Raw genomic sequence first — 12,002 nt, 5'->3', positions numbered from 1 at the left:
CCTTGAGTTTTGGAGACTTTATGAACCCTAAGTGTAGGGTAAATGTCGATCTTAACATTAAAAAAAAGTTAGCCTACACTTTGAGGAAAAAAGAAATAGAAAATCCTCCAAATTTATATTTGTTAAGATTTATTTTATATTCCAATAGAATACCTAGAAGTAAACAAAGTAATAACCAAAATCCAATATGGGTTTGTCAAAAACAAATCATGCCAGACTAATCTTATTGCATTCCTTGACAAAGTGACAAAATTAGTGGACCAGAGGAATGTTGTCAGTATAATTTACTTGGACTTCAGTAAGGCATTTGACAAAGTAGACCATAACCTACTACTTGATAAAAGAGAAAAATGTGGGTTAGACAGCATCACCACCAGATGGATTTGTAACTGGCTGACCAACCGCACTCAGCGTGTAGTCCTCAATGGAACTGCATCTACCTGGAGGGAGGTATTAGGTTCAGCTCTGTATTAGGTCTAGTACTCTTCAACATCTTTATCAATGACTTGGACAAAGGGATAGATGGGGAACTCATCAAATTTGCAGATGACACCAAGCTACCAAAGCATAGGCTTAAGATACAGAAGGATCTTGACACACTTGAACATTGGGTACTATCTAACAAAATGAAATTCAATGGTGAAAAAAAGTAAGGTTCTACATTTAGGCAAGAAAAACAAAATGCACAGGCACAGTATATGTGGTACCTTGCTCAATAGGTGGTGACTCTGAGAGGGATGTTGGAGTCCTAATGGATATTCACTTAAATATGATCCAGCAGTGTGCTGCAGCTGCCGAAAAAGCCAACACAGTTCTAGATTGCATAAACAGAGAGATAGAATCAAGATCATGTGAAGTATTAATACCACTTTATAATGCCTTGGTAAGGCCACACTTGGAATAGTGCATCCAGTTTTGGTCGCCACAATGTAAAAAAGATGTTGAGACTCTAGAAAGAATGCAGAGAAGAGCAACAAAGATGATTAGGGAACTGGAAGCTAAAACATAAAGAATGATTGCTGGATGTGTCTAGTTTTACAAAAAGAAGGACTAGGGGAGACATGATAGCAGTCTTCTGATATCTCAGGGGCTGCCCCAAAGAAGAAGGAGTCAAACTATTCTCCAAAGCACCTGAGGGTAGGACAATAAGCAATGGGTGGAAACTAATCAAGGAGAGAAGCAACTTAGAATTAAGGAGAAATTTTCTGACAGAACAAATAATCAGTAGAACAACTTGCCTCCAGAAGTTGTAAATGCTTCAACACTGGAAGTTTTTAAGAAGATGTTGGACAACCATTTGTCTGAAGTGGTGTAAGGTTTCTTATCTAAGCAGGGGATTGGATTAGAAGACCTTAAAGGTCCCTTCCAACTCTGTTATTCTATAAAATATTCCATTTCTGGATGAAAACTAGGACCATATTTTGCACCACACGTGATGGACAGAGAGACATAGAAATACCCAGAGGATTGATCGTGAGAAAAAAAAAAAGATGCATACCTTCGTTTTTTTCATAAAGGCCTATTTACTTGCACTATCATGTATATTAAGGGTTGAAGGGCCTGGAATAAAACCAATGTTAAATTGTGTGCTTAAATTCTGATCTTCACATATGTCAAAATCGTGTTTTGCAACACTGGCAGTTGGTTAGCTAGCAAGATGTTGTGGGCAAACAGGAAGTGTGTGCTTAAAAGTACATGTAAAAATAACTGTTGTAACACTGAGGTTAAAGGAATGGATAACTGCCCCTGTTGCTATGACAAGTTGGCAGAATCCTCAAAGTCATATGCTTTGCCATTTTAGGGTATATAATGAAATGTTGAATGGTGGATATAGGCCCGTTGGTCTCAAGCCATCTCTTGACTGCTTGTCCGATGAACCCTCATTGCAATGTGTTATGTGCCTTATGTATGTTGTGCTGTAAGGCTTTCGATGGGTCCTCAGTTTAAGTGCCTTATGTTTGCTATGCTTTAAATTTTAAACAAACCCCTGGATCCTAAGTGAGATGCTTTATGGTGTGCTGTCTGTTCAATTTCTAGTAGATGCAGCTATGCTCATAATTATATATTAACCTAGAGGCCATATCAATGGACAGGTTCAAACACATTACCGATAAAATTTAATAGTTATAGGATAAAATACAATAATTTAATACATAAAATGGAAAATAGTATAAAATGACATAAAATTATTTCTGTATCACCCCAGCAATCTACCCCAATCAGGCCCACATATGCTGATCTCAGTCAGACCATTTTCGTCAGAAATTGTGCTGTATTAAATGTTGTTTTCAGATTCTGGCCACACATGAGGTATGTTGTTTTAATATGGGCCTCCCACTGGGCCGTACATTTAATATGTGGATCAAGGTACTTATCTCTCACCCCCTTATACAAACAGCAATTGAATAATATATGAGTCAGATCTTCTACCTCTTCAGCTCTACAGATACATGTACGATCATTGTATGGGATAGAATGGAATCTCCCAAATCTAACCATTGTATCAAACTGTTCGAATCTTGCTCGGGTAAATGTCTCCCTGAAATGTTTTGGCAATTGTGATTTTAAATAGTTGTCCATTTGGAAGGTGTGTTTATATTTGCTCAGCCATTTCAGGCTAGCAGCCCTACTAAGTGTGGCTTTGTCATTTTGGGCTTCTATATCCATGATTCTTTGGGCAACTTTTGTTGTTGTTGTTCTCCTGTTACACAGGGTGCAGGGAGACCACAGCTCTTTATATATGTAATTTGTCAATTTAGTAATTCAGAGGGTTTGTGATTGCAATTTTATCTGCTCCAGCAGACATAGCTTAGGGAGTTTATCCGCCTCCATTTTCTTAATTTTGAGCCAGTAGTTGTAAGCTCTGGTTTTAGACAGTGTGTAAATTCTCAGTTCTGCTCTGACTGCTCCAGCAAATGTCTTAGGGTCCACACCTAAATACATCTTAGATGCTGAGACTGCTTGCTCTAAAGCTGTAATGGGGTGTGTGGTAAAAAAGACCCCCCAAAATAAATAGAAGATAACTGTTATATTCTGGGCATGGGTGCAAGTAATTGAGACGAGTCAGTGAGTTAGTGAACTTCAACTCTTTATTAAGAATCAGAAACAAAGAGCAAAACCTTTGGGCAGCAGTAGCCCTTTTATAGGACTAGCTACTGACCTGTTAACCAATGACCTATGTCCACATGCTTAACGTTTGGCCAATGAAAGATGTTAAAGTAATAGCCAATCAGGTTGTTCCCTGAGGACCAATCCCAGTTCGCTATCCTAGGCCAATCCAAAGTGCAGGATTTCAAGCCTGCTTAACATAATGTTAATAAGTTTATTCAATTGGTTTTTGTTAGTTCATAACACCCCTCCCCCCTAGGTTCCGTTTGAGGGGTGCGGTAACATATTCGCGTAGATATGCAGGTCGTTTCACCTGCCTGTTTGATTTCCGCAGTTCCACCGGTTTTTGTCTGCAGTCCGATTCCGGTGGAATGCTATGAAGGGTTTCTGGTGCGGCTAGTTCTGTTTCCGCGCGGGAGGACTCGGCGCGGCTCTCGTTGTTGTCATCCCAGTCTCCTAGGCTTGCTTCCGGGTCCCGTGGGCTTGCTTCCCTCGTGCTATTTCTGGGCGGAGATATCACCCCGCTCCCTGATTCTTCTTCAGGTTGCGCGTTTTTTTGGTTAGGTTGCTGGGTCCCCATGATTATGTCGTCATCAAGCCCGTTTTCGGCCTCCTCGATATCTCCTCCCCCCTTAGTTTGTGAATCACGGGAGGTGGGTGCCATTCTGGATCGAAGTTGATCTATATGGCGTTTCCAAAGTCTCCGTCATTAGTCTGTAGGCGGTAGGATCTGGGGCCGGTGGGTTGGGTAATAGTTGCAGGGACCCATAATGGGTCACCTGAAAAGTTTTTAGCAAACACCAAGTCGCCTACCTTGAATTCGCGGCACTTCCCGCTAGATCCACAGGGTTTTTCTGGTGAATACGAGGGATGGAGGCGATCGAGGTGAGAGCAAAGTCTCCGCCCCATTAGCAGTTCGGCAGGCGTCTTATTCGTGATGCTGTGTGGGGTGATGTGTTGAAGCAGGAGTATTCGGTTGAGCTTGTCGTCGATGTCCCCATAGTCCATTTTATGTAGGGTTTTCTTGATGAATTGTACCATTCGCTCCGCCCTTCCGTTGGCCGCAGGGTGCGCCGGCGAGGTGAGCGCGTGGCGGATGCCCCGGTCCGCTAGATACTGTTCAAAAGCTAGGGCCGTAAACTGGGGCCCGTTATCGGAAACTAAAACGTCTGGTAGCCCATGCATCACGAATAATTTATTCAGTTTATTAATGACTGACTCTGTTGTGGTTGTTTTCATTTTTTGGATTTCTAACCAGTTTGAATAGGCATCAACTGTTAATAAAAACGTGTGTCCTTTGGTGGGTCCCGCAAAATCAACGTGGATACGGGACCACGGGCCTCGAGGGGTTTCCCACTCGGTTGGCGTCGCTTTAGGTGGGGCGTTGCTAACATCTTGGCACTTCCGGCATGTGGTTACCCAGGCTGCAATTTGTTTATCAATACCCGGCCACCATGTGTAGCTTCGTGCGAGCGCCTTCATGCGCACGATGCCCGGATGTCCCTCGTGTAATACTTTTAAGACAGTCTGTTGTAGCCTCTCTGGGATGACTACTCTATCCCCCCAGAGAACGCAACCTTTCTGGGAGAAAAGCTCTGTCTGCCGATTCTTGAATGGTGCGAAATCGTCGTGGATTTGGTCGGCTGGCCATCCTCTTTCGACCCAACTGAGGACTCGTGCCAGGATAGGGTCCCTTTTTGTCTCGATCGCGATGTCTCTCGCTGTCAGTGGTGAGTGCAGCGTTTCGATTTGGAGCGTCGTGAGGGTTGGAGCTGGGTCGTCGACGGCTTCCGGAAGTGGAGAACGACTCAATGCATCAGCGTGGGGAATGGCTTTCCCTGGGCGATGTTGCAACACGTAATTGTAGGCAGCTAGAAACTCAGACCATCGAATCATTCTTGGCAATAATATATAGGGAGTTGGTTTGTCTCCCGCTATAATCCCAAGCAATGGTTTGTGATCTGTGACTATCGTAAATGCTCGTCCATAGACGTACTCGTGAAAACGCTTCACAGCAGACACAACGGCAAGGGCCTCCTTATCGAGTTGGCTATAGTTCCTTTCGGTCTTTGATAATGTTCGTGAAAAAAAAGCAATAGGTGCTTCGTTTCCGTTTGGAAGTACATGGCTTAAGATCACTCCCACTCCAAACGGTGAAGCGTCGCAAGTAATATTCAAAGGTAAAGTCTCGTTGTACTGCATCAAAACAGCGTCGGAGGTTAGCAAGTCTTTTATTTGTTGGAAGGCACTTTCCTCTCGACGTCCCCAAACCCAGGTAGCTCTTTTATCAAGAAGTCTGTGTAAGGGCTCCGCTACAGTCGCCTTCTGGGGCAAGAAAATGTTGTAGAAGTTAATGAGCCCCAGAAAGGCTTGGAGGTCTGTTCTATTTTTGGGCGTTGGGGCATTTTTAATCGCTTTTAACTTGTTATCAGTGGGGTGGATTCCTTGACTATCGAGAAGGTATCCCAGGAACTCCACCCTCTCGGTACACAGTTGACATTTATTTTTTTTAACCTTCAGGCCGGCGTCTTTAAATTTCTTCAGAACCATTCTGAGGCGCTTTTCTAAAATGTCTCGATTAGGGGCGGCGATTAATACATCATCAAAGTATGGTACGACCCCTTTTATACCTTGTAAGAGTCTCTCCATTAAACTTTGAAAAATTCCCGGAGCTACTCACTCCGAATTGGAGTCTATTGCACTTAAAAGCGCCTCTATGTGTAACGATAGTCTGTGCTTCCGCAGTTTCCGCATCAACGGGCAACTTTTGGTACGCTTGTGCCAAATCCAATTTAGCGAATATCTTCCCACCACCCAAGGAGTGGAGAAGGTGTTGAACCACTGGTACCGGGTAAGCACTTTGCTGAAGTGCGTGGTTCAAAGTGGCCCGATAATCCCCACAAATTCTTAACAATCCATCTGGTTTAATGGGTGTTACAATTGGGGTTTCCCAACGGGCGTGGTCGGTTGGTTCTAAAATGCCCTGGGCTATTAATTTATCGAGTTGCTCGTTGATCTTTGGTTTTAGTGCAAAAGGCACCCGACGAGGCTTAAGGCGGATGGGAGCTATGTCAGGGTTGAGGTTAAACGATATTGGGGTCCCCTTGTACTTGCCTAGTCCGTCTGAAAAAACGTCCTGGAATTCTTGGACGAGAGACTCCTCCCAGTCATTGCTCTCAGCCCGGTGGATGCCGGCTACCACGATCCCGAGCGGGGCGAACCATTGTAGGCCTAATAAACTAGGCCGATCACGATCGATGACAGTTAGTGGTAATGATGCGCTACGGTTCTTGAAGGAGACTTGGACTTGGCTGGAACCGACGACCGGAATTCTGTTGCCCTGGTAATCCTTGAGTATGATCCTCTGGGGATTGAGGTCCTGTCGACGGATGGCAGGAATTAGTTGCTTGAAAGTTTTCCAGGAAACCATTGAGAGGGACGACCCCGAGTCGACTTCCATCACGCAAGGTTGGTTCTCGATGGCGACCCTCACTCGGATCTTCCTTGCGTCTAAGGATGTAGCGTGGCCGATGGTGATGGTTTGGTGTGCTTCCTCCCATCTCGTGGAAGAGGCAGGTGTTTTATTTCTGTAGGAGTGGTTGTTCCATTGGTGGTTCGGGTGGTTCCGATTCACGGGCTCGAATCCTGAAGACTTGCTACAGTTATTCTCCCTGCGCTTGGGGCTGGACCCTCGCTTGCTTCTGCAGACCTTTGCAATGTGGCCTCTTTTTCCACAGGAATGGCAGAGTGCGTCGAGGAATTTGCACTCGGATCGTGGGTGTTTTGCCCCACAACCCGCGCATTGTCGCGGGAATCGTTGGGTTTGTTGGTCTCGCTCGGACCGAGTCGGTTGACCTCTTCCTCATCACTTTCTGATGGGGATTCCAGGTCTTCGTGATGCGCCGTTGTTGAGTGCCTCTCAGGGCGAGGCGAGGTGTCATTTGCGAGTTGGCGAAGCGGTGCGTTGTTGCGGCGCATTCGAGCGGCCGACTTCTTGGTTGCTTTTGCTGCAGTAGCATCTGCGATGGCATCGGCAAGATCGATGTCCCCTTTTGCCATGATCTTGCTTTGTACTGTGTGGTCATCTAATCCCAGAACTATGCGGTCTCGCAAAGCTTCTTCGAGGTTGGAAAACCCACAGAGGCCTCCCAAATTCCGGAGGTCAGCGATGTAGTCTGCGAGACTTTCGCTTTTCCGTTGGTCCCTCTGGTAAAATTCATGTCTTCGAACAAGTGTGGGCACCGCGGGTGCATAGTGGGCCTTCAGGAGGGGAGCGAGGGCGTCCCAGTCCATGGATTTCACTTCAGCCGGTTTTGCGAGTGATTTCACCATTTCGCCGCAATGGGTCAGGAATATTGCTCGTTTCTTGCCGGTTGTCGCGTCCTTTAGGTTATTGGTCTCCAAAAACATTTGGAACCGATCCATATATGAGTCCCAGTCTTCGTTTGCCGGGTCGAATGGAGCGGGTGGTATAGCACCGCTGGCCATGTTGCCGTCGTTGGTGCGTGTTCAGCCACGTGCTCTGCTTGGCGCTCTTTTAGTGTTCAGTCAGCTCTATCGTCTCTTGCATCCCATCCTCGTCGCCAGTGTTATATTCTGGGCATGGGTGCAAGTAATTGAGACGAGTCAGTGACTTAGTGAACTTCAACTCTTTATTAAGAATCAGAAACAGAGAGCAAAACCTTTGGGCAGCAGTAGCCCTTTTATAGGACTAGCTACTGACCTGTTAACCAATGACCTGTGTCCACATGCTTAACGTTTGGCCAATGAAAGATGTTAAAGTAATAGCCAATCAGGTTGTTCCCTGAGGACCAATCCCATTTCGCTATCCTAGGCCAATCCAAAGTGCAGGATTTCAAGCCTGCTTAACATAATGTTAATAAGTTTATTCAATTGGTTTTTGTTAGTTCATAACAATAACAATACAATAAAATAATTCTTACTTTAGAATCAGAGGTTTATTTCATGAGTAATTTGGAACATTAATAGCCAACATATCAATACAATCTCACAGCATTACTTACATCAATAACCCATTGCAATGAGGTCCAGAGACAGTAGCTAGGTCCAGCAAGGAAGAGCTACTATCAGTGGCCATGATTTGCAACCCATCTCCTTCTTTTATACCTTTCTTCTGAAAGCCCCTCAGTAAATGGAATTTTACTGGAGTTACTTTTTTGTTCTCTCATACTGACCGTCAGTTAACACATACTTGTGTGTGCATCCTACGATCTGCTGCTTTCAGTTCCCTATTTCCCAATGTCTGTGATATCCTTAGTCCAAAATAGCTCCTGAAACTAATTACTTTGCAAATACATGTTACAAAATTATGCTTGCACAGCAGATTACAAATATTTTGTTATTCTTAGGAAATCATTTTAACTGACACTAAATATATAGCATTTTATTTCAGGCCTGCTATTATTCTGAGGCCTGTATAATTCTGGCAAATTCAAAGCCCAGTTTTCCTTTTCTCATAGGTGTAAACCCCAAACCCCAGCTCCATATAGGAGCATAGGGGTTACCTTAGCTTTATATACTTTGATTAGTGGTACTAGGGAGCCTGGGTAACTGTAATTCTTTAATTAAGGTAATAGATTCATGCAAGCTTTTGCTCTAAGTGTGCTCAGTTGATGGTTACAAGCCCAAGGTCTGGTCTTGGGAAAACTTATGCCTAAGTATATGAAAGTGCTAACCTTTCAATTGGTACTCCATCTAGCTGTCATCTATGTCTCTGGTTATGTTTATCAAACACCATAATTTTTCATTTAGATTTACTAACAATTAGAGAGTTTTCCTGACAGTAGTAGCTAAATCTCCTTAGTGCCAAGCAATCCTACTTGTGGGTACAATAATAGGATCATATCATCATAGAGAAAGGTGTTACAATTTCTATGACCCAGACTGACCCAGACAAAAAGTGGGATTCCTTTCTTTCACCCAATGGTCTTAAATGGAATCATTTAACAATAAGGACAACTCTTGAAAATCCTCCTGATTTTTGTTCTGTTTTCTTCTCATTCAGGAAGGTCTTGTGTCCTTTAAGGAGGTGGCTGTGTATTTCTCCAAAGAGGAGTGGTCTCAGCTGGATGCTGACCAAAAAGCACTGTATTGGAAAGTCATGCTGGAAAATCATAGGAACGTTGCCTCTTTGGGTGAGAATATACAAGATTTTTTTTCAGAATAAAAACTACAGACTTTGAAGATGAAATAAAGAAGATAGAATCATGTGATTAAAAAATAGAAAAAAGTATAAAATTTAAAAAAGGGAAAAGGCAAAGTAATAAAAGTAATATTTCCCCCTCTTTCTAATGTTACATCATTGTTTCCTCCTTTACATAATTTATCCTTTCTAATCTTCAAAAATCACAAGTTCATTTTTTCTTTTTTTCAGCCAAAAGTCGATCTTGGGTTCCAATCACTAATAAATATAGATACTATGCATTATCGGAGTCAATTTAGTCATCATTGAGAATTCTCTCATCTTCCCCAACCATTACATCATTCTAGTTATTGTAGAGTCCTTCTGTGTATAATATGGTTGTCATACTCAGAAACTATCTTTTATGACTGTTGATTAGTGCCAACATAAATTGTTCTGGTTTCAGTTGGATATTGATCATTAAAGTTCTCTGTATCACTGATTGTCTTTGAATCCAAAGTTTTCTAGCTTTTTTACAAGTCCACCAAAGTATTACAGAATGATCTTTTATCTTGTCCACATCTCCAATATAATTTTGAGGTACATTTATACACTTTTGAATATTTTTCTGTTGATTTTCAAATTCCTCCATCTGTTTAGAGGTGTTAGCAATTACATATTCATCTTTTCTACATGTGAGATTCAAATTCTGCTTTATGTTATTGAATACTATAGTTCCCTTTATCGACCTAGAATGTTTCTGATAATATGAGAACTATACTGTTTTTCCGTTCTTGATTTAATTTGATATTCTCACAGCTCAACTTCTAATTGCTCTCCACATGTTACCCATTTTCTTTCCTTGCTGCTTTTTTTCTGCTGAAAACCATTAGGATGTTTTGGGGCACAGCCTGAGTTTATATCTATTTCATATTCTCAATGTGGCATTTCTAACATAATGGTTTAAAATCTAGTTTGATCCTAAATTTAAGAGCTTCATTAAGAACTGTGAACTTACCATAGTAGGATCCATACAGGGGAGAAGCCATATAAATGCATGGAATGTAGAAAGTGTTTTTCTATGAAGACGAATCTTAAGACCCATGAAATGATCCACACAGGGAAGAAACCTTATAAATGCATAGAATGTGGAAAGTGTTTTTCTACGAAAACGAATCTTAAGACCCATAAAAGGATCCACATAGGGGAGAAACCTTATCAATGCATGGAACGTGGAAAGAGTTTTTCTACGAACCGTTATCTTAATCACCATAAAATGATCCACACAGGGGAGAAGCCTTATAAATGTATGCTGTGTGGAAAAGGTTTTATTATGAACAGTTATCTTAGCTACCATAAAAGGACACAATGTAGTAGCCATAGAAATCTGTGAAATCTGGAAAAAGCTTCAAGAGAACCAATGGCTGTATTTCCATATACGAATACATTTAGGTGAGAATCGGTTAAAATGTTAGGTTTTAATTGTTGAAATAATATGCATTTCCTAATTACATTAACTTAATTAGGAAAGGGTTTTTTTTGAGTCTGATCTTCACAACTTGAAGCCCAAGAGAAATGGATTTACTAATGGAAACCAAGAGGTAGTTATGTTGTGTTTTAATTATGAACAGTGGATTTTTGTAGCTACTTTCATTTGAAAGTCAGCAATGCCAAGAGAGAACATTTTTTTCTTCATGTTTTTGACTGGATCATAATAAAGCCCAAATCCCCAAGAAGAGTTTAATTTTTGAGAGGAAGCATAGGCTTAGCTACTAACACGTAATTCCATGCATATTATGGGAAAGGCATAAATCAGGAAAGACTTGCAGAAGTTACCGCTAAATATGAATTATCAAAGTATGAGTGATGTTAAAGATGAATAGAACAGTTTAAGTTACATAATGAATTGCAAGATGTTGAAACAGGAAACATCTTCAGATATTGTGCTAAATTACAAGAATATTCAAAAAGGAAACCTCTGGTGACAGTGGAACATCAGATTGTATAACCTTAATGCTACAAAAAGCCCACTGGATTTATAATCTCCACCTCAGTGTATTCAGTTGGACAAGGGGCTCACCTGAGAATGTATCCTACTATTGAGCTGGAAAATGGTTGCTCTAGGAGGGATGTGATCAGGCAGACATTTAATAGGTGTTTCTTTCCCAAGAAGCAGAAGGAGTTGCATCTTTTCAAGACAAAACTTTTCATAATCTTTTTTCTTCCATAGCAGAAATGAGAATGGGAACTTCTGGAGTGTGATACGAAAAAAATACACAGAAAACTCTTTCAATCTACTGTGAAAAAAAGAAATGCAGAAGCAGGGACCTTTTTGTCTCTCATGTTGTGTAAGAATAATCATATAGATTCTAATTCAAATGTGAAAAAAGTTTTAGGATTCCTGTCTCACAAAAAGCCAGTATGACAAGAAGCCCCTGATATACATGTGCAAAATATTTCCCAAGCTTTAGGACCATATTTTGCTTTTCTGTGATGAGATGAGGGCTAAGAAAATCTCTACATTTAATGTAAATGACAATGTATATCAATGGTTCTGTATATCACAGTTGCAGTCCCTTCTTCGCCAGAGAGTTTTTATATAGATGGGGAAAGCTGGATGAATCTCAAGAAAAGAATGAGACTTTCCGATGTGAAAATCAAGGGTAGTGGGCTTTATACAGACAGCCAGGGTGCAGAATTCCTCATAGCAGCTCCAATAATAGAAAATTGTAATTGAGGAGGGGAGAGGAAA

The sequence above is a fragment of the Notechis scutatus genome, chromosome 2 (genome assembly GCF_049901735.1).
Source record: "Notechis scutatus isolate UNSWTSFEM ecotype Mainland chromosome 2, rNotScu1.2, whole genome shotgun sequence".
Taxonomy (NCBI): domain Eukaryota; kingdom Metazoa; phylum Chordata; class Lepidosauria; order Squamata; family Elapidae; genus Notechis; species Notechis scutatus.
Note: the sequence above shows the minus strand (reverse complement) of the source record.